This window comes from Nyctibius grandis, chromosome 4, assembly GCF_013368605.1.
Source record: "Nyctibius grandis isolate bNycGra1 chromosome 4, bNycGra1.pri, whole genome shotgun sequence".
NCBI classification, from domain to species: Eukaryota; Metazoa; Chordata; class Aves; order Nyctibiiformes; family Nyctibiidae; genus Nyctibius; species Nyctibius grandis.
Window position 1 is genome coordinate 35941231 of NC_090661.1, and position 23646 is coordinate 35964876.

Below are 23646 nucleotides of genomic sequence, written 5' to 3' on the forward strand. Positions count from 1 at the left end.
ATGTCAGGGAAACTCAAAGTCAACAAAAGTAATGTGTGAATGAATAAAAATGAGGATCATCAGAATCTCATACCTCCAGCCATCTTCTAGGTGAGATGTAAGATTGAATCCCTCACTAGTGATCATGAGGCAAGCATCTACACTGTGATGGACAGCAGCAGCTATCAGGGTGGCATAAAGGCCAAAGTTGTTGTTTGTGTACAGTATCATCTTGCTAGAGTGACATTGGGGCTGACTCGGTCGTATACCTGAAGATCTTCCCCAGGGAAATGAAAGGTCCACCAAGTGCACATGCTCCAGAGAGCTGCCCCTCGCAGTACAGGTGAAGCCCCGCACTCCCTGTAGCCTCCAGTTCTGCCTTCTGGCTCAGGCAAGAGGAGGCAGCAGGGAACACCTTGAGACCTTCTTAAAATGACTCCTGTGTCATCTGTTTCAAGCAGCCAGCATCTGTAGGCAACCTGAATTCAGATTGAGTTCAAACAACCAGCGTCTTCTGAGTCTTGTTGACACTTCCAGGTACAAACTGTTTTGCTCTTTGATTTAACAGTTAAAGAATTAGCATCAAAACCTACATTTTACCATGTAGAAGCAGCTAATATAGACCAAATCCAGAACACTGCTTCCTTGCTAGCTGAAAGCAAGGAGAGATGTACACAGAGCTTCAGTAGTCGTCTGTGCTGCACTTCTGCACAAAGCAGCAGAAAAAAATGAGACCTGGCATGAAAATATGGCAAAATTTAATAATATAGTGTCTTTTAAGAGTGTCCTAAAGAACGTAATAATGACTGTCTTTATTTTTTCTTCTTTTTAAAAAATTTTTTTTGTTTTTTTAACTTACCTCTTTAGGAAACAGAGTATAAATTCTGTCTTTAGTTTGTCAGTGGCAAAAGACTACAATGTATAAAAATTGTGGAATTCAAACTAGCCTGTCCTCAGGTACAGGTCTGTCTGCTCCCTTACTTGGGCACACGGTGTGCATGCATACCAGCAGGCTGTGCTCCTCAGTGGCTTCGGAATAATCCTTTTACTAAAATAACATAATAATGCTTTAGGTATTAATGTGTCGCTTTAGCCAACTTCAGTAAATGAAAGAATGGAACTTGTTACGTTCCAAAATAAAACTGAAATTCTTTGAACTGCTGGCAGTACTGAAAATAAGTGAAGTTCATAGCAAGTATGTATCCAAAACCCATACAAAGGCAGGCTCTGAGACACTGTCAATTGCATTTCAGGTAACAATGTTATCACACTGTTTTTTGCTTGAAGGATCCAGGTGCTGCATGACTCTCTCTTCTGTGGCTCGCTCACAGGTCTGTACCCAACTTTAGGAAATTCCTGAAGGTGCCCAAAGAGAGTCACGTTTTCAGCTCTTGTGTTTGTGCCTTCAGCCTTCCTTATTACTTGTTGTAGTCTTTCTCCATTTGTATTTGTGTGTGCATGTGTGCTCCAGTGCACAAAATTCTTAAGCAGTCTGGGGGATAACTAGCAAGTGCTGTGATGTGGAGGTTTCATTTGTAAGGGCCAGTTGTCATGAGTGTACCAAATGAGTACATTGCAGTTGGTAATGGCCTAGCATTGGCTAACCCTAAATATTCAACTTTTTTATGATTTGCACCTCCCGAGATGATTTCCAGTGGAAACATCGACCATGCATAAAAAATTTAAGCCTCTTGAAATAGACTTGCTCTTTTTTTACTTCCTCTTCACAGACTCTCAGGAATAGTCCACAACCACAAATTGATACATTTGAACATGAGTCAACAGTGTGCCCTGGCAGCCAAGAGGGCCAACCATGTCTTGGGGTGCATCAAGCATAGTATTGCTAGCCGGTCGAGGGAGGCAATTGTCCCGCTCTACTCTGCACTGCTATGGCGTCACCTTGAATACTGTGTGCAGTTTTGGGCACCACAGTATAAAAAGGGTATGAAGATACTAGAGAGTGTCCAGAGGAGAGCCACAAAGATGGTGAAGGGTTTAGAGGGGAAGCCGTATGAGGAGCGGCTGAAGTCACTAGGTCTGTTCAGCCTGGAGAAAAGAAGACTGAGGGGAGACCTCATTGCCATCTACAACTTCCTCACAAGGGGAAGTGGAGGAGTAGGTGCTGACCTCTTCACCCTGGTGACCAGTGACAAAACTCGAGGGAATGGCAGGAAGATATGCTAGGGGAGGTTTAGGTTGGATATTAGGAAAAGGTTCTTCACTCAGAGGGTGGTGGAGCACCCAGGGAAGCAGTCATGACATCGAGCCTGACAGCATTCAAGAAGCATTTGGACAATGCCCTCAGACACATGGTGTGAATTCTGGGGCTGTCCTATGCTGGGACAGGAGTTGGAATCGATGATCCTTGTGTGTCCCTTCCAACTCAGGACATTCTTTAATTCTATGATAACCATAGCAAAACTGTAAAAAAAAAATCCTTAAAAGAATGTTGTATCCATCATATATCGATATGAGTGTGACAAGGTTTGTAGAGAAGGGTAATATATTTTACAAGATCCATTCATACTATAAAGAAAACAGAAACACTAAGAGTGCACAAGCCTCACTTCTGGTCCACAACATAAGGAACAGACTTGAAATTAAATACAAGCTGGGAATAATTGTTCTGAGTTTAATTTAATTATGGTAGTAATCAATTAGAAAAGTCTGGGTATTATTTGTGGGCAGAATGAGATATTAATTATAAGGAATTACCAAAGTTTCTAGCTCTTGAGGGATGGACACAAAGAAAAGTTATTTCCTATGGAAATCTGAGAGTTTCTATTGTCATCAGTCTTCATGTATTCAGAGTTTCCTTGACAAATTTTCTGCAGATTTGATCTAGGACTTTTTCCTCTGGACAATATAGTAGAAAATCAATGTGTGTTTTGTTCACGTTAAATGCATGAAGAGTTAAATGCAAAGTGCTTTAAGGATATAGTTAAGTTCTACCTAGAATCTTATGTGACAATATAGGTAGCTTAGGGCCAAGTTAATAATTTTGATAGATTCACTATTTTTTTAAAAATTTATTTTGCATTATGACATAAAATTTACACATTCTCACACTGGATCTGAATCAGATTTCTGATGCATTCAGGTCTCAGTTATTAATTAAGGTCCATTCCGAAACAAAGCATTATTCAACCAGGTCATAGTAAAATAAGCTTTAGAACAAGAATAACTTGCTATGATTTATGCTCCTTCTGTTGCAAGTTACATTTTTTTTTCAGATTATCATGCAAAGTTTTTCTCTTACTCGTTTTTTTTCTCTGTAAACTAAAACTTCACTTTTGCTTTTCAAGATTCTCATCATGGGACCATTTTGTGCTGTAATTTGGCAGAGGCTTTCTGAGTAGGAGGTTTGGACTTGTTTTCAGGATAACCGAGGTTTGTGGTTTTTTTTTGCTTTTGTTAAATTGTGGTATTTTGCTAACCTTTTTGATGAGAACTTAGGGACCTACAAGAATAACTTTTCTCATAGAAACAGAAAAATTTCTGTTGTCTGCTATACATGGGAGTGGGAAGGGGGGAAATCTATTCTCTTTGAAAAATAAAAAGCAAACAAATGAATTTATAGAACTGTCCAGAATGCATATCCCTGAAAAGGAGTTGGTTGTACTTTTATACACTTCTTCTCAGATACTTCTTATTTTTCTAAGCTATGTTTATTCATTCCTAGAAGGGAATAAAAATCCCTAGTCATTAAGAAATTTGCTATATGATACCCATGAATTAAAAACTAAATTGGGGGTAGAATATAGCATTTTTGGCATAATTTCATGATTATTTTTAATGCATATACTAACAAACCTCTCCAAAACAAGGACATAAATTCATAAAAATATATAGATGGGTATATCTACTTATTGGATACTCTTCTCCTTGTTAAATCAGAGGTTAGGTTCTCGGCTTCCATTCCTTGCCAACGATCTGCTAATGTGTCCTTAGAGATCTCTTGTCTTTCAGTTGGCTCACCTGAAAAATGCCTGTTGAGGAAGCAAAAGTGAGGAAAAGTATTTTCTAAATTGTATTGGAATCCTTCTATGAAAAGTTAAATATATGAAAGATAAGTCTGTGGAACAATAAGTACATTAAGAGAAGGGATCCATTTCAGTTGGACAGCAGAATGAAATTATTACATCTGGTGATGGAGTCAAGAAACAGTAACCTTTATCAGAGACAAATTCCCTATCCAAGTAATTGCACTCTGCTTATGCTTGTAGTCCTGGGGTCATGTACAAACTTGTTCCTCAAAAGCTCAGCAAACTATTGAACTGCTCCAAGACCTTGTGAAGGGAGATTTTTTTTTTTTTTTAAACAACTTGATTTGTTTCAGATATGAGGAGCAGAGATTATTCTCCTCCCCTACCCAAGACTTGTTAGATGGGATTCCAAATTCAGCTGACAACAACAGACTAACTTTTCAGATATGGCTCTTATTTTGGAAATAAGAGCATTATTTTAAACTGTCATGTTAAAGATCATCATCCCCAGAAGAGTAGGGCATTTCAAACTCTTTCCCTTTTTTCACTTTCCAGATAACTCCTGGAAGTACTACCTCTGTCATTCTGTGTATTCTCTGTATATTCCTGACTCTCAAGTTCCTGCAGTTCACAAAAGACAATTTAAGGGATTATTTAGAACTTGTAGATAGTTAATGTTTATATAAATTGAAATGTATTCGAAGTGCCTTCTAAAACTGCTTAAGCCATCTGACTTTACTTCTGGAGTAGCAATAAAATATATTAATAGTATAGAGAAGACCTATACTCTGGGGCAGTGAAACATCAAGACCTTGATCCACAGTTAAAATACCTACCTTAAGCAGCGTTAGCTTAAAATAAACCTATTTTCTAATACGATTTCTAGATTTCCAGTTTACTGAGTCTATTACCAAATTATCTTTGTAAGTGACAGAAAGCTTTTTTTTTTACTTTAGTTGTTCTCTTATTCCTCTTATTCTCACATAAGGAGTCCCTAAAAATGACATAGTTGATTTTGCTTTGCAAAAGTATTTTGAAGGGATAGCCATTTTTATTCCAGAAACTTCTTTTCACTGTGGTCCCAGTTTAAGACCACAAGGAGTCTATGGGAATTATCCACCCGCCAAACAGATATTCAGTTAGGCCTTTATGGTTTGGATACACATTAAGAGCTCACTGTCAAACTATCGCTTAGTTCTTTGTCAGAAGGACAGGACTTTGGAGTTTGCATTACTCTTGCAAAATGAAGCATATTGAATGGCACACATTCTGACTGCTAAAACTTACAGAGCCTTCCTGAAAATCAGTGCTTGCCATATGTGACTTTCTGTGACGGCACTATGTGAAAGATGTACCTGTTAGGCTTTTCAGAACATGTGTGTTTAATCTGGGTGTAATTTTTAAAGCGATACAAACAACAGCGACAGGAAACTTGGTTTTTTTACATAGTTCTCCTGACTGTAGGGAAGTATATCTAATCTTCAACCTGAACTCAGCAGCAGCAAAACTGCCCCGGAGATGTTTTAATTTCAATGGAGTTTTTAAAAGTAATTAAAATCAGGATGTCGGGGTTATTCCAGCATTCCTGTAGAAAGTGTAATGAGATCATTAACTTCCAGATAGAGATCTGAGGCAGTGGCAGAACATTTTATTGAATGCATAGTGAGAAACAGAAGATTTGAGTTTTCTTTCATTTGCACTGGTAGAAATTAGAAATACACTATGTGATGTAAAAGAAATAATGGCAGTGTAACGTCAAAGAGAATAAAACTAATAATTTCTGATAGATAAGCACTTATTCTGGAAAAACAAAAGTTTCTGGTGTTTAATTTAGGCTGAAATACAGGAACAAAACTGTAATTCTGTAAATACTGTAATTGTCCAATCTAACTCCAGTACTGCCTGTGAGAGAATACATTGTAAATGTGGTTGATAATAATACCATAAATATAGACATCATCATTTTCAATGCTAAATGCTAAATATGTAAACCCTTATTTATAATGGAGTGGAGCATCCTCACTCAGGATGACTGAGTTCTAAAAACGACTTTGTGCATTTATGCCTGGATTCATCCTTTACTGGCTATCTAAAGTAAGTGTTACTGACTGCTTTCTAAATATGATCAGAACTTGTTTCAAGGTCTTTGAAATTTGTGTCAGAAGCTGTGTCTTGTGTAGCATACAGCGTTGTCATCGGGGAGCACGGTGACTGCTGCCTGCTACCTGGGTGTCAGGTTCTTGCTCTGTCGTGGCATGAACAAAGCTTTCTATGCTCCCACCTCCTTTTTTGTTTAATTGTGAGGAGATGTATTACCTGACTTATGATAAGAGAGCAACACTGAAAAATCCTAGTGGTACGTAACTGTTTCCAGTCACGTGACAGCTTAGTGGAAGAAGTCAGCAAATTTTTGTCAAGAGTACTACTTAATTCTGAAAAAAGAAAAATCCACTGACTTACAAAAGCCTATGTGTTTTGCAAAATTATCCTCCAAGGCTGTGTTGTGATTTTTCTCAAAATGTATCACTTAGCATTGTTCAACAAATACATATCCTTGCCTTTTATTTTTTTCTGGAGATATTTGTTCATTTATAGTCATGAAAATAAGTTCTATTATGGAGCAATGTTTTCCCATTCTGCAGACTTACAGGATGTGAGAGAAGTTCTTACTTGTGAACTATGATGTATTTCAGGAATGTTGGCTACCAACACAGAATGTGTTCACCTTGGAGCTGGAGGTTTTCTGCAGAACACATCAATGAAATGGTCTTTTAACAGTCACCCGTTCCAGCACCGAGGTGTGCTATATATGCATCCTGTTTCTCACACTCCAGAATACTTTCAAATATCGGGGTTCTTTATTGAAATCACAGCCAACAATAATAAGACATTATTTTAGGTAATTATAAATGGAAATAATATCTATAAAATACCTGTCTGACTAAAGGTCATGCTGCTGTACAAAATCCATGTTTTCCTAGGAGATCAGTCAACTCCTTTGGTTTAATAAACCATTTGTTGGCAGATTTGTAAAGTGATACTGGTTCTGCAGGTCCTAGTGGTTTTCCGCAGAGGAAATAATTTCACTGTTTCAGATTACAAGTGCTTCAATTCTTAACCAAGATGGTTTTTGGGAAGGCCGGCCTTATCAAACCTGCTGCATTCTGCTTGAAACTCATCTATCTACAATATGCACTTTATTTACACCAGATGTGACAGCTCTCTCCTGCTCTGTCTTATGCAGCTGGCCAGCCTGATCTGTGGTCAGTGACCAAGCACATGTCTGAAGGACAAGGTTCTGCACATGGATTGGGGCAACCCTTGCTATCAATACAGGCTGGGGGCTGAAGGGATTGAGAGCAGCCCTGCCAAGAAGGACTTGGAGGTACCGGTGGATGAAAAGCTGGACATGAGCCGGCAATGTGTGCTTGCAGCCCAGAAAGCCAACCGTATCCTGGTCTGCATCAAAAGCAGCGTGGCCAGCAGGTCGAGGAAGCTGATTCTGCCCCTCTGCTCTGCTCTGATGAGTACCCACCTGGTGTACTGCATCCAGCTCTGGGGCCCTCAGTTCAGGAAAGGCATGGACCTGTTGGAGTGGGTCACAAAAATGATCAGATGGATGGAAAACTTCTCCTATGAGGAAAGACTGAGAGGTTTGGGTTTGTTTAGCCTGGAGAAGAGAAGGCTCCAGGGACACCTTCCTGCAATCTTTCAGTACTTGTAATGGACTTATAAGAAAGATGGGGACAAACTTTTTAGCAAGGCCTATTGTGATAGGACAAGGGGTAGTGGTTTTAAACTAAAACTGGGTAGATTTAGAATAGATATAAGGAAGACAGTGACAGGACAAGGGGCAATGGGCACAAGCTGAAACATGGGAAATTCCATCTAAATATGAGGAGGAACTTCTTTACTTTGAGGGTGGCAGAGCAGTGGAACAGGCTGCCCAGGGAGGCTGTGAAGTCTCCTTCTCTGGAGATATTCAAAACCCGCCTGGACACAACCCTGTGCAACATGCTCTAGGTGAACCTGCTTTGGCAGGGGCTTGGACTAGATGATCTCCAGAGGTCCCTTCCAACCCTTAACCATTCTGTGATTCTGTGATTCTGTGAAGAAATTTTTTACAATGAGGGTGGTGAGACATTGGAACAGGCTGCCCAGAGAGGTGGTAGACACCCCATCCCTGGAAACATTCAAGGTCAGGTTGGATGGGGCTCTGAGCAACCTGATCTAGTTGAAAATGCCCCTGCTCATTGCAAGGGGGTTGGACTAGATGACCTTAAAAGGTCCCTTCCAACCCAAACTATTCTATGATTCTATGAAATGTATCTGCTTGGTCAATAGAAAATTGAGCTGGAACACTGTCTGAATAAGCGTTTGATTTTAGACAACTGTTAAAATATTATTTCAGTAAGCCTGGATTTCTGAAGAAATATTGGTTGAACTGAAAACTGGTGTTCATGCTAAAATTTGAAGCAGATTGTGTTCCCACAATACTGTGCCCTTACAGAGTCCAGCACTGCAAGAAAAAAATCCCCACATTGGACCACTATGTCTCTCTTCGAGACTTTTGAGTTGTTGGCAGCCTGATTTTGTTTAGGAAAGGAAAAATGAAGGCTCTTGATGTGGTTTCTAATTTTTCTGCTGAAATACAGAGTTGAGTAAGAGGGAAGAGTGAAAATTTTCCAGTAAGATAGGGTGGCCTAATTAACCATTGCTCCAAAACTAGGACATGAAAGCAATGCCAGGGAACTGTAGCTCTGATGTACATGCTATTTTCAAGCATTGTCTTAGGATTCATGGCAGAAAATTCCTCTGTGACAAGCATGAGCAGCCATCACATGTACAAACATGGTCGCTAGGCAGCGAGCAACGTCTCCCTGCTCAGAGGAAGCATCAGGACCAGAGGAAGTGAGTCATGACTCACTTTCCAAGGATCGGCATGAAAGAAATGGCCCAGCAAGTAGGGATGACAGCTGCAGCTTTTAGTGACAAGGGCCCAGAAAAGTAATCTGGTTCCCACAATGACATATTACTTGCGTTCTTCTTTCCTGTTGTGATGACTCCCATCTTTGCCTTCTGATGCTTACAGAGTATTTGATAGGGCCTAGCCACAAACCAAATGTTTCAAAGCAGCTGAAAAATTGAAGACATGCTGTAAGTTTGATGTTGCTGGTACTTACAATTACTTGGTAAGGGAAACAAAGTTAGCCAAAGATATACCAAGTCATACAGTCAGAGAAGAAACTCCTGTCCTCTGACAAAACTGTGGCATACTGAAGAGTACACAACCCTCCTGGTAGCCTGCTTGCTGCACGGTGTTGTAGCCTGTTAGATCTGTATGAAACGTTAAACTTCAGTACCATAGGCAATCCTAAGTTTTTGATATTTTGTTACCTTCCAAATAAGGATGAAGGAATGAATTTGAGCTTTTTGAGTGTTAAGCAAATTGTTCCAAAATATTTAGTTTCAGTCCTCCTGAAATTATTTTTTTTTTACCTTGTCATTTTAACTTGTACATTTGTAATCTTTTGAAGGGAAGAAGTTGTAAAGATGAGATGTCTGATCCTGTAGAAATGAATGTTTTACTTTGGTCAAAATAATATATTTTCACCTTCTTGGATCTAGTTATTACACTAATTTCCTGTGAAATGTGAACAAAACAGATCCAGTTCACAGTGTATTTGGATATGCTGGCAGTGTGACCATTCAGTGTTACCACTGGCTTGACACCCAGCAAAGGACTTCCTTGCCTCCACAGAACAGAACAGGGAAGAAAAGCCTGTGTTGGGGCAGGGGAGGTGTTGTACTCTGGAGGGAGGCAAAGTAGGAGAGCCATGGAGACTCCTTCAGTTGAGCTGTTTGACAAGAAAAGACTTGTTAATGGGCAAAGTGGAGCCTGAGTGTGGAGGCTGTGAGGTCTGGGCAGAGATGTGGCTCCCACTGGCACTACAAAGGGTTGAAGCTACTTGGTTGTGTTGATAGGGCTGACCCTAGAGACCCACTCAAGACTCATGGCTGTCTTAATTTCTAATAAAATACTCCGTGTTTTTAACATAAGTAGTGTGTGAATCATCTTAGTAAGGAGCTTTATTATTTGACGTGTGTGAACCCTTCAGGAGCCTTACCTTTTTGTGGCCTTGGTGGCAATATCTCTTTCCCCTGAGACCACAACAAGCCAAGCCCACTGACAGCCCTCAAAGGGGACTGGGGTCCCACAGTACTTGCAGAGACAGCCCACAGCAGAGCTGATGAGGAGCGGGGGAGAAAATGGAGAGAACCACAGGAGTGGCTGCCAGCCACTTTAAGAAATTTCCATTGATTATTGTGGTTGGGTATTTTTTTCACAGATGACTTCTGTTAACTTTATCTGACATTAAGTGGATATTTTAGAAATTAAGCCTTCCACAAAAAAAACCAACAACCCAAAGCAAGAAAAAAATCCACATATTTTTAATCCCTTACATTGGTAAAGAAAAGCGTTGAAGAATATGAAGTGGCTGTAACTGATACAGCGGTGCTTTCCTGAGTTGGTTGTGATGCAGTTGTTGGTACATGTGCCAATGGATATTCTTTCATCTATTTAGCTTTGACCTGATATTCCCATAACTTTATTAACATTCTTAGCCTTTTTAAACAGCATTCCCAAATATGGTTATTTGGCAAATCCACACTCTCCACAGTAATATTAAAAACTCTGAATCCAGACGATTTCTCTAACTTTTTGTTTTGCCTCGTCAGTCCAGGTAGCTTGTTGACGGTAGCTAGCAGTTCTAAGAATCAGCATTCATTCTGTAAACAAAGTTTTAATTAAAACTTCCAAGTGCTTCCAACAACCATGTATCTCAGGAAATATTTGGGATTCAAACATCTGGGATGTTTGATTTGGATTTTTTTTCAAATGAATGAATCCATTCATTTGGGATTAATTTTCAAGTCTTTATATTTCCTTTGATTACAATGGCCCAGTAGCAACCTATAATGATGGCTTTTGTTACAGACGTACAAAACTAACATCTTAGTGCCATCATAACATTGATAACAGTAAAGTACACAAAAATTTAGGATTTTTTGGAAAGGTATTCTTTTCTCAATGTGCTGGACTTCCTGACTCAGTCCTAGAGCTGAGGAGGGTATAGGATTCTGAGAGAGTTTTAGCTGCATTGCCAGTTGTTTTTGTGTCTGCTATTGGCTGTTTTAAAAGCCGCTTCTATACATCCTGTAGATATTAAGCAATAACAGGGGTTTTTTTTGGTCCCTATTAATTATTCTTTTTTCCAGCCTCATTAAAAATGTTAGAGTATAGGGATACTGAAGGCAGAATATAAAGTGTTGAAAGCATCTCTATAAAAAATTCTGTAAAGGAGTGAGTTTGAAATGTCAGTATTTATCTCGATTTGGTACGTACATACAACTTAAAGTATTTCTGAAGCCCAGCAGGCAAAGAGGGAATATGCATTTCTTGCCCATCTTCTTTCTCTCTGGCATCTCCTGTCCCTCTTGTTTGTATCCTTTTGTCTTCAGGGTAATTGTCATGTGCAACAGCACAAAGGCAGATTAAAGATAATTTCAGTGCTTTGTATGCTTTTTCATGCATTGGGAATGTAATTACAGAATTCTCTACCTTTCACATCAGGGTGCAGTAGGGGCTGGCTGCTCCCTGAGGGCTGGAGAGCCAGCAGCTGAGTTCAATACCACGGCCAGCTGGGCAGGGAACCAGTGGGGTAGTGCCTGTCCCACCACCGCCAGCAAGGGAGCAGGGAAGACCCAGAAGTGTCAGCCAGCTTTAGCCCAGAGCCTAGGTTATCATCAGGCAAGTGTGTGGTGACGGGGCAGGTCCAAAGTCTGGAAGCCAAGTGTCAGGTCAGCATCAGGATCATGGCCAGTGATCACCAGGTAGATTCATGGTGATGAGGTGGGTCTGAGGTCAAGCTGTGTGTCAGTCTGTGGGTCAGAGTCCAGATCAGTGGGGCGTGTGGCTGGGCAGGGCAGGACTGTGGAGAGCTGGAGCCCAGCATTGCTGGGGCATCACTGGAGCAGGGACTGACGGCCCCAGGGGGATGAAATGGGGTTCTGGGCTGTGGGCAGGGTGGGGCCCACCCCAGGTGTCCGGTCAAGGCAAGTAAGGCATATTGGTGTCCTCCAGACCCTGACATCCTATGCCGTAGCAGAATATGTTAGAAAGAGGAATGAAAAGTCTGAAGAATCAAAAAGCTCTTAATGTGTCATATAAAGGCAGGAAAGAAAACCTGGTTTTGGACTGTGAGTGACAAAGCACTCCTTGCTCACCGAGCTTGGAAAAGAAGTGCGGTTCAGGCAAATAACGGGATTTTTCAAAACACTCTCATTTCCCAGGACCTTTCAGGCACACTGACATCTTTGCCACCCAGGTTTGCCATCATTTTTTTCTCATTGCCCAGTGTTTAATAACAGATCAAGCAAGGAGAGACTAGAAAGTATGGGATTCTTCAGTTTGGAGAGGAGATAGCTGAGAGGGTCAGTTGAAAAAGTTTCATAGAATTATGAAAATAGTGAAGGAGTGACAGTGTTGATCACTGCTGTGTACGAACCAAAGGATTCTCAAAGGAACCAGTAAGAGACTGGTTTAAAATAGGTGAAAAAACAAAAATACTTCTTTACACCATAGGTAGTAAACTGCTGACCATTGCTACCACAGACAGTTGTAGATACAGAGAGCATTTGCTGGTTCAACAGGGATTAGATAAATCCATGGACAACCAGTTCATATAGAGAACATGGAGTGCCAGAGAGTTCACCTCTGCTTTATCCACTCTGGATGATGGGAGTGGGCAAAGGAAATGCATCTCATAAAACGTCAGGGTCACATCGGTGCCAGGGAAGATTATGGAGCAGATCATCTTGAGTGCCATCATTAGGCACGTACAGGACAACCAAGTGATCAGGCCCAGTCAGCATGGGTTTATGAAAGACAAATCCTGCTTGACTACCCTGATCTCCTTCTTTGACAAGATGACCCACTTACTGGATGAAGGAAAGGCTGTGAATGTTGTCTACCTGGACTTTAGTAAAGCCTTTGACACCGTCTCCCACAGCATTTGCCTGGAGAAACTGACTTCTCATGGCTTGGACGGGTGTACACTTCGCTGTGTAAAAAACTGTCTGGATGGCTGGGCCCAAAGAGTTGTTGTGAATGGAGTTAAATCCATTTGGCGTCCGGTCACAAGTGGTGTTCCCCAGGGCTCAGTACTGGGGCCAGTTCTGTTCAATATCTTTATCAATGATCTGGACGAGGGGATCGAGTGCACCCTCAGTAAGTTCGCAGATGACACCAAGTTGAGCAGGAGTGTTGATCTGCTTGAGGGTAGGAAGGCTCTGCAGAGGGATCTGGACAGTCTGGATCGATGGGCTGAGGCCAACTGTATGACGTTCAAGAAGGCCAAGTGTCGGGTCCTGCACTTGGGGCACAACAATCCCATGCAACACTACAGGCTTGGGGAAGAGTGGCTGGAAAGGTGCCTGGCGGAAAAGGACCTGGGGGTGTTGATCAATGGCCGGCTGAATATGAGCCAGCAGTGTGCCCAAGTAGCTAAGAAGGCCAACAGCATCTTGGCTTGTATCAGAAATAGTGGGGCCAACAGGAGTAGGGAAGTGATCATCCCTCTGTACTCAGCACTGGTGAGGCCGCACCTTGAAAACTGTGTTCAGTTTTGTGCCCCTCACTAAAAGAAAGACATTGAGGCTGGAGCGAGTCCAAAGAAGGGCAATGAAGCTGGTGAAGGGTCTGGAGAACAAGTCTTATGAGGAGCATCTGAGGGAACTGGGGTTGTTTAGTCTAGAGAAAAGGAGGCTCAGGGGAGACCTTATCGCTCTCTACAACTACCTGAAAGGAGGTTGTAGCAAGGAGGGTGTCAGTCTCTTCTCCCAAGTAACAAGTGATAGGACGAGAGGAAATGGCCTCAAGTTGTGCCAGGGGAGGTTTAGATTGGATATTAGGAAAAATTTCTTCACCGAAAGTGTTATGAAGCATTGGAACAGGCTGCCCAGGGAAGTGGTGGAGTCACCATCCCTGGACGTATTTAAAAGGCGAGTAGATGTGGTGCTTAGGGATATTGTTTAGTGGTGGACTTTATAGTGTTAGGTTAATGGTTGGATTTGATGATCTTAAAGGTCTTTTCCAACCAAAATGATTCTATAATTCTATGATTTTTTCCCTACTTATCCTCTCCTTCAGCCGCTGCTGGGGACAGACTTCTGCACTTCACACAACAGGGCAATCCTTATGGGCTGATGGTTTTGACTCCTCTCCTTCACGCTTTTCCATTACAATTAATTTGAAAGCTTCAGGTCCCTTCTCTGGATTTAAACTCATCAGGGAAGTCAGAGAGAGTACACACACGTATCATTGGCGGATTATGTGACCGACTGTCACTGGATTGTGACCAACTGTCACTGCTCTTATATCTTCTCTCGCTGCATACCATGACTGCTAAAGTGACAATTACAATGACCTGCTGGAGCTCTATTCTGGGTAACTACTTCAAATCTAACTCTATTCAGATATCCATAATTATGTAAGTCAAATATTCAAGACAGAGAGCAGATAACAGGGATGGAGGCAGGAAAAAAAAGAGATCAAAGGAGGACTTGAAAATTGCAGCAAAAGAGGCGGCAAAAGGAACAGAGATCATGAAAAGCACAGTCAGGCAAAATAAGGGGGACGATGAAGCAGGGAATATTACCCCCAAGTCTAGCTGAAGCCATGGGAGACCTTTTCACCCTAATAAGCATCACTTGCCTGCTTGTTCTGGCTCTGCATAGTAAGAGCTTTAGCCTTTTCTGTCTTTTAACCATGAATCTGTGGGATGTAGAATTAGACAGTGGCCGTCATGTATAGGCTAAGCAGTCCTGAGATAGGGACAGGACCTATATCCAGTCTTTGTTCGTCTCATTATAGCTTGTGGCATGTTAAAGAAGTACACCTTCTTACAATTATTTTACAATAAATTCAGTTAAAGTAGAATGAAACCTGGTGAAACAGCTATTATCTTCTTAAATAAAGGAGAATTGTTTTTATGGGTTTCAGATAAGAATAGTAACTCCATCTAATCATTTTATACAGAGTACAGACAGTGCAGCACCCTTTATTTGAGGGGAAAATAAACCCCATCAAAAACCCAAACAAACAGAAAAAAAGGAAAGCCTTTAAAAGAAGTGTTCTATTTAATATGGACATACCTTTTATCTTATTTAAAACCATGTGACTATGTTGCCTGTCTATTGATTAGACAGAGGAAAATTTGATGGGTTCATTTTCTTAACTTACTCAGATGAATATGTGAATGACTGAACAAGTAATGTGGCTGCTTGCTCCCTCGATCTGTGTTCAATAATATCAAAATGGACTTACTTTTGGCTGAGGGAAAATGTTTCCACAACAAATGAGTGGGCAGCCACTGTGTCCAATACCAGGAGTCAGCCATCTGGATTTAGCATCAGGTGCCCAAAGAAAGAACAGAAAAGCTCTTTGTCCTACATAAATCTCCAGAGAAAGTTTTGATCCAGATCCTCAGTTGGATGCTGCTTTGGATACCACTGAAATCTTACCTTCAGTTGTTTAGCAGTGTTATCTGCTTCTGGATTTGCAATGACGCTGCCATTCTGTTCCTACGGTTGGGGTGTTTGTTTTCTCTTCATTTGTCAAACCAATAACGTCAGAGGAAATACTAACCTTCAGTGACCTACAGATATCTTTATATCTTCCCTGTCAAGCTGTACAGAAACTCGGAACAAAGAACCCTCTTTTCAGTCCCATTCCTTTGCCAGAATATTTCTATGTTTTCTGGGAGGGACCAGCAAAATATTCAAGGAGAAACTGCCAGATAAGACAAGCTGTCACTTAACACAGAACTTACTGATTCAATCAAGAGGGAGGATTTCTTTTGTGTCAGGTAGAACTGCTGCTTTCAAACCAAAAGTCTCAGTTTAAATAACATCAGGAGCTACTGTCCAGGAAGAGTACACTGGGAGATTAAACACTGGATGGGGAGAGTCCACTAAATCATTAAGTCTGCTGGAGAGTCTGGCCATTATTCGAGACACTGCTGAGCCACACGGTATAATAAAGTTCAACTATTATAACAGAAATTCCTTACTGGGACCATAATGCAAAAGGATTTTTTAATTTTTCTAATAATATATTGTCAGAAATATCTGAGCTGTTATTTTTATCTTTTTTTAAAGCCTCTAAGATTATGCTAAAACCATATGACTTGCTGAGATGTGCCTTAAAGTCTAATTGCTGTCTTCTTCCAAATACAGTTTAGTGAAATTACCGGTATAACTAAGGAACACATACAGCATCAGTTCCTCAAAAGGGTGTGAATACATTTTTAAAATTATTTTTTTTCTCTCTTTTTTTTTTTCAGAGACACAATGCAACATAAGGCAGGTAAATAGTGATTAGGAGCCAAGTTTTATGCAAGAACTTGTATTGCTTGAGCAGAGGACAGACATCCATACGTAGTTTGCACATCTGTGTGTAAATCTAGTTTCAGACCTTAAACTCAAGCTGTACCTCAAGATGTTATATGCAAGACTCAGCCTGGAGCTTTTGTCTAGATATATGTGCTTATATATTTATTATTCCTGTTTTGCCTTCCAAACTGAGAATTTCCCTGGAATGTTAATTGATGACACTGTTGCTACTGCAGCCCCAAGGTGATCTTGAAATTTAGTGGATTTTGCACTGTTCTCATGTATAATCAGATGCAGAATTCAAGAGGTGTATGACTGTGCTTTTTAAGCCCTGTGGTAAAAATACCATATCTTAGAATAATCATAACCATAAAGTTAATCATTTGAATTCTCGTGTATAGCTTGAAACCTGGCTGCTTTTCTGGAGCATCATTTTTCAAGGACAGGGATTAGTTTTTTTGCTTTGTGTATGTGCGATAATTATTTTTATGTTACGTAATACATCTAATGTCTTTGGCACAGTGCCTCCCTTAAAAAGGCCATCAATCTGAAGATCTGTTAGAAATCTCTTTCCTAAACTATTTACATTGCTGAACAGTTCATTTTCTTCCTTTAGATGGGTAGCTGCATTTTCAGTGTTTATAAATGTAATTCAGTGCTGGCACAACTGAATTTTCCATAACTAATTACTCAGTAGTACAGTAAAAAGCATGTGGTTTATGTAATGACAGTATTCTGTAAATGAATCCTAAAATGGAAACTGCAGTCCATCTTTAGAAAGGCATCATATGCTGCCATTGAAGTAAGATAAAATGGTTTTCATGCCGGCTTTGTACTGTAAATCTCTTTTATCTCAGTTAACTGAGATTTCTTTACCATTCTGTTTCCATCTATGAATTGCAGAGCAACCCACTTTTCATAGGTGAATAAGAGAATTACATTAATTTAATAATACAATTCTATACATATAAAATATTGTTTGATCCCTCATTGCAATGTTCTGTTTCCAAGAGTGCCCAGAAACAGGTAATCGGTGAATGATACAAAATAGAAAGGTTCTGTAGTATATTGCTTCACATGATGATTTCTCACAAAGATCAAACAGGCCAGATGTTAAAGAAATATCCATTGAACTATTTTCCTTTTGAGAACACTTGAAAGATTACACTGCAGAAATGTTTTACATTTCCTGTAATATAATTTGCAGTGTATAAAATAATGCTAGAAATGCAATTTGAGATGAACACCCAGAAACAAAACTTTACTGCAGTATGTTTTCAGGTCAACCAAGGATGAAAGGGTAAGGAAAACATGCTACTAGAAATACTGTTCAATACTGGGCAGGTCCCATCTTGTAGCCTTCTTCCCTCAGCCTAACTTAGAAGCAATTGAGGCAAGTGAGATAGCAGAGGATTGCCTGTGTTTGTTTCTTGAAATTACTGCAGTGTGGTTTGCCACTCTGAGACAAAAATGTACTGTCCTTCCTGACCTTCTCCTTTTCTTAGAGCTCGTACATTTTATGGAAGGATGGTCTCTCTACCATGAACATTGAGCTGTGAAAACTACATGACAACACAACATATGACCTATTAATTTTGGAAATGACTGTCTATGATAAATATAATGCCTTGCTCTACATGCACTTCCTTGCTCTGTGTTCATGATAGTGAAGTAGACAGTGTCAGCCACCACAGGTGCAGTGACACTCTGTAGTTGCTGACTACTAACTACATACATTTTCTCAGGTATGCATTTCCCTGAACTCTCTCACTATGTGCCTCATCTGGAGGTTGACTCTGTGGTTGCTTGACAATAACTACTATTGAAAACCATAGGCAGAGAAACACATAGTGGTTCAGAATGCATGGAATTTCTTCACTATGACGTAGTTATTTTAGAAATATTGCAGTATGAATCGTAACATTTATTTTCTATTTGTTTCTGATTCCAATTCACTTGTGTGCTCACAATGATTAAAATACTTGTTCTGGGAAGATGCTAACACACCCTTCTCCTCCCAAGTCCCCCAAATCCAAAATGTACATGAAGAAGCTGAAAGAAATGCTTCAAAGACACAAAAAAAAGGAATTTCAGGCTGCTGAAAATTAAATAGTTTTAAAATATTACCAAAAAATGTCCACAATGTTTCCAAATACTTATGAGGAAATATTTGGTCATGAGAACTCAAATGTCTCTTTTTTGCAGCTCACATCCCCTTCAGCTAGGCACAGACAACATGGATAAGGAAGATGTATGTTACAAAAGCCAAAGAGACAGCTAACCTGGGAAGGGAACAAATAAAGGAGCTTAAGGGACACATTGCAACCAGAGGCTCATAATGTTTTAGCAGGAAACCAATGCCTGGGTAGTATCTGGCCAAGAAGTCTGGACCTATGAATTATTGGATGAAATGTAGGAATGGACTGACACAGGTCCTGGAACCTGGAATTGACTGGGAAAGACACAAGAGTAAGGAAAAGAAAGTGGGAGAAAAAGAGGACAAAACAAATGAAGGTCAGGACTGGGTCATAGGGGAAGAAATGTCGTTGGTGGGGTTGACAAGCCAGGCATGTATTGGTTATAAATCTCTATTTGTTTTTTGATCTTATGATAGACTGGTTTTCTCTCCTGAGAAATTATTATATAAATTTGAGTTGTGCTATGCTGAGAAAAGCCTCAGAAATATAGCTTCTGTTTTTTGGGTAAGCATCCTAGTTATCATACATTTTAGAGAATATGAGCACTACCCTGTAGATTAGGCATCTGCTGAGTGGGACAAGTGAAGTCAAATAGGGTTCTGGGCTATGAATCCCAGTCTCAGGGAGCTGCCTCATCCAGAAAGGAAAGGGTTGCAACTGGACACCTCTATTCAGTGCTTCCTGATGATTTATGTCCATTCTGCATGTTTGGTGTTGTGACACCTGCTCCCATCTGCCTCAGGCTCCCCATTCTACAAGGAGTGGAGGGAAAACGGGGACCTAACTTAGATTTTCTCTCCTGAAGCCACATGCCTGACTGATAGTCTTTTCAGTGTCAGCAGTAACATCTAAAGCTCATCTGAACCTTAGTGCTTGGATATAAACATTACTCGGCAATCCTTTGGCAGAGGCAGGGATAGAAACCTGTTCTCCAGGGGAATATGCAACTCCCTTAGTCACAGGACCTTCTTTTTCTAATCTCAACACTTCTGACTTCTTCCCCTGTGCATCTTCTTGTTGATGAAAAATGATGCAGAGGGCTCTGCGTATGAGATGCCTTCACGTGTGACACTTTGATTCACCTCCTCCCCTGCAAAAAGAAAGCAGGATTCTTCTACAGGCGAAAGATATGGGAAGAAAAAATTGTGTGATCTTGTAAGTAAAATCTGAATCTTAACACATGGGATCAAATTAAAATTGTACAGACAGATTTTTTTATTTGTTATTGTTTTCAAAAAATATGATTTCATAACATGAATTAAGTTATCTTAACCTATTTTATGTGTGTTATGTATAATGCTTGTGAATATTTACATTGGTTTTTATATTGGAATAACTGCTACCACCTCCCTTCCTCCTCATTCACTTGTAAACTCCATGACAAACAAGCATATAGTATAAGTGTTTTTACGGGAATTTCTTCCAAAACAAATCCCATTTGGATTTAAGTAATTCATTCCATACCAAAATGACCAGAGAAAAGTCACTCATACAGAATATAGCCCTGTCATTTTTTTCTCAGGTCTTCAAAAAGCCATCGATGTAGCATCTTCATTTGCTTGTTTCTTTTGAAAAACACTGAAAATGCTGTCCAATGAAGACAGGAGGTGATGCGATTTTTGGGCATATTTTTCTAGTTTTACTTGTAAATTTTTTCTATCACTGGGATTTTAGCAGAAGTAATTAAAAGTAATTCTAGCTTGGCCAGACTACATGGTGCTTGTGTCACAATTTTATTACGTCAGTGTGTGTTTCACGTACATAGAAGTGATTTATCAGCCTTGCTAGCCATGTGTTTTAAAAAAAAAATGTGACCTAAACCTAACATCTCCTCACTTGTACTGATGGAATGATAGCTGGTCTTGTATACTTTTAAAGAGGTATTTATCCTGTAAAGAAATACGTACACTAAAGGGGAATAATCCAGCTAGCAGTTGCCAGATTTGCATACCATTTGTGACCTTTTCTAAATCATGCTCTTCCTAGGAAGCTCACCACATTTGCCAGAGTTTCCTTGGAATGAGGCCACACATTCTTTAAATTGATACAAGAAGATTATTTGAGAAGGTCAGTTGTAGCTGTCACAGAGAACCAAAAATAGGTTCTTCAAACAGAAAGCCTGTTCCTTTCAAGACTTTTTGCTAGGCAGATGTGGCTTCGACCACAGTTTGAATTTACATCTCACCTTCAAAGTTCAGGAGTGTTTCAAAACAGTTTTGCCATACATTCCTCTCCAGTTATATCTCATGGTTGCACTTCAAAAGATAATCAGTATCTGCTGATATTTTAATGGTATTCATCAGAGGAGGGAGGGACTGAGGAGCCTGCTAAATCTCACCCATTTCTCTGTCATGAAGGCAAAGCTGAATGCAGCAGAGCCACCATGACACAGGTGGCAGAGCACAGGTCTGGAGCTTGTTCCCAGCTCAGCTACCAGTCCTCTAGCTGGTCCTTGGCAGCTGGTTTCCACAGCCCTGGGCTTCTGTTTTTGCACCTGCAAAAAGGCAGAAAAATCCTGACTTCCATTATGCATATGCTATTTCTAATATAGTTATTTGTTACTATATCCATGCTTGGCTACTAGTGTCTATTCCTACATATGGAAGCTTTTGTGTGTTCTCAAATGAAGAGCATCAGCTGTTGCAACTGAGGTCTTTGGGATGTCATACGTACTTATGGTAACAACACCATGCATAAGACAATGAGCTTTTGCATGTGTTTGGTGTCCTTGCATGGGTGGATATCTGTTGATCATGTCCTAACTCATAGGACAGTCTTGGTGTGTAAGACCTACATGAGAAGACACTATCTCAAGATGCCATTTTCTTTCTCAAGGAAGATTATGAGGAAAAGACAATAGAAAACACTAGTGTTTTTTAAAATTGTGTTCTATGCGCTTGTGTTTGGCAAAAAGTCTGAGATTTGGAGAGAAGCTACAAAAGGCTGACACAAACCTTACTACAGAGTTAATATTGAATCTAAATACTTGTGCCCATTTATAAGCAAAATTGCGCCTGTGTTGTTAGAATGAGCATAAGAAACCTCAAAACCAAGCAACAACCTTAATTATGTGAAAATTACTAGTCACCCAAAATTTCCTTCATCGTTTTACTGCAGACTACTACGTCCCTAATCCTACAAACCAAGCCTACTCTGGCGAGGCTCATCTGGTGTTAAAAGTGAAAAACAGCAAAATGTGAAGTGTAAAAAGATATGGATTGCACCTACCAATGCAAAATTCATATCTATATGCAAACAAGTAATTGATCACAGAAAAATGGCTCATTGTGAACAGTGAAGTTTTAATTCCATGATCTTTTTTTTTCTATGATGTTGTTTATGTTCCCTTAAAAAATGTTTTTATTACCCAGAATTGTTTTCTTTATAACGTATTATCTTTTCCATTAAAACACATTAAAACAAACACTCTGCTCATCATCTAGTTTGTAGTGCAACTTGGAAAATACAGGAAGGATATTGTACTGTTTTCACACATGTCCCTTTCTCATTTTCCTACAGCATATTGGAAATCTATGTCACAGTCTGTCCCTTTGGCTGACCTTCAGGAAAACTCCATTAATATGTTCTGGTAAGGAAAGACGAAATATGCCTGTGAGATGAATGAAGCAGTAGTGAGGCAAAACCCTGAATACTTAGAGAGACAGGGAGTGAAAGAGACTTGTTCTGTCTGAGGCTGTAAGACATCTTCTAACAGTCTTGATGCTCAAATCATGTGAACATGTAATAGAGAGTTGCAAATATTCTGATTATTTTCATTATTTGAATTTAAGTGCTCTACATACCAGACAGTGAGCATCCATGTTCCACAGTGCAGACTATATTAACATCTTAAATGCATCTTCTATTTGCAAAGGTTCTGAATGCACAGTGTATTCGTAAGAGTTCAATTAAAGAGCTTTCCTGTAAATCAAGAACAAAACTGACACAAAAAGCACAACTCAACTTCTGTGGAGGTATGATGTTGCCAGCAATAAATGTGGAGAAAGATATTAAAATTATTATGGAGCCAAATAAAGGCTCAGGATTATTGGACTGTTTGCACTGGCTGTACATACAGTTTCAACAAAATCAACACCTACATCAAACATGTGACAATTAGACTTCAAAACAGGTGAAAAACCTGTAAATTTCAGTGCACTGCTATTACTATGCATTTTCAATTTCTTTACTTGGAAAGGTGAAGTTTGTATAGTTTCTGACTGAATTATGGCTGAATTATTTTAACTTTTAAAAATCAAGTTTTAATTCTGAATCCACATGTACACATTTAGAGGCTATTTTCTGTAAGCACTTGTTCAAATAGACTTACACTGCTTGTTTTTCCTGCCAATAAAAAACTTAGTTATAATATTGTGCAAAAATGCTCATTATTAGGATGCACACAAAATGAGCACAGTCTGGAATTAAATTCCTAATGAACATTCATATAATATTGTCCTAGCGTGACCCGTGGTACACTCCTAGTGATATACTAGAGGCAGGAAACAGCTGATGTGAAGATTATGCCTCAATTTTGTTGAAGAAACATACTATCAACAGAAGGGCAGTCGATTACAGCCACAAAACGCCAGGGCTCTCTTCCAGCATCTTGCTTGTCTGTGGAGAGGTGAGTATTCCACTTGCCCACAGTTTTCATGTCCCAGCCACTACTCACAGTCCTGCTGGAGCACCTGGATTTAATTAGCAGCCTTCATCACATCATTTTTGTGTGCATCATCGTATAGGACTTTTAGTTCTCATGGATGCTGCATTTCACTCCCTCCCAAAACTAATATATTACAATTGTGAATGAAGTCAGGAAAGCCGATACAAGGAAACAAGACAGTATAAGAGGGATTCAGTTGCCTACATGAAGGTGCCCAGTGTCATTTAGGATGCCTCCCACCACCCGAGATAACTGCACAGGACTGACACAGGACTTAGGGAAATGGTGGCATCCCTCTGAAGCAGCAGCAGAAAGTGCACAATGCCTAAAATGACGCTGTGTAAGCAAATCTCACGCAGTC

At 39.9% G+C, this 23646-nt stretch overlaps 1 long non-coding RNA gene across 9 annotated transcripts in view; it reads left to right on the forward strand.

Annotated features, from left to right (window-relative positions):
* The first annotated feature begins 270 nt into the window (after positions 1 to 270).
* The window catches only part of LOC137662180 (uncharacterized), a 56278-nt gene continuing 32902 nt past the window's right edge, over positions 271 to 23646 (forward strand). For 6 of the 9 annotated variants that reach the window (XR_011047965.1, XR_011047963.1, XR_011047968.1 and 3 more), the window contains exons 1-3: positions 19375 to 19774; positions 22139 to 22208; positions 23082 to 23246. This is a non-coding gene — a long non-coding RNA (uncharacterized lncRNA). Of the gene's footprint in view, positions 517 to 1232; positions 1311 to 3284; positions 3370 to 19374; positions 19775 to 22138; positions 22209 to 23081; positions 23247 to 23646 lie in introns of those variants that run through there. The other 3 variants (XR_011047966.1, XR_011047964.1, XR_011047970.1) reach the window with 3 other exon arrangements.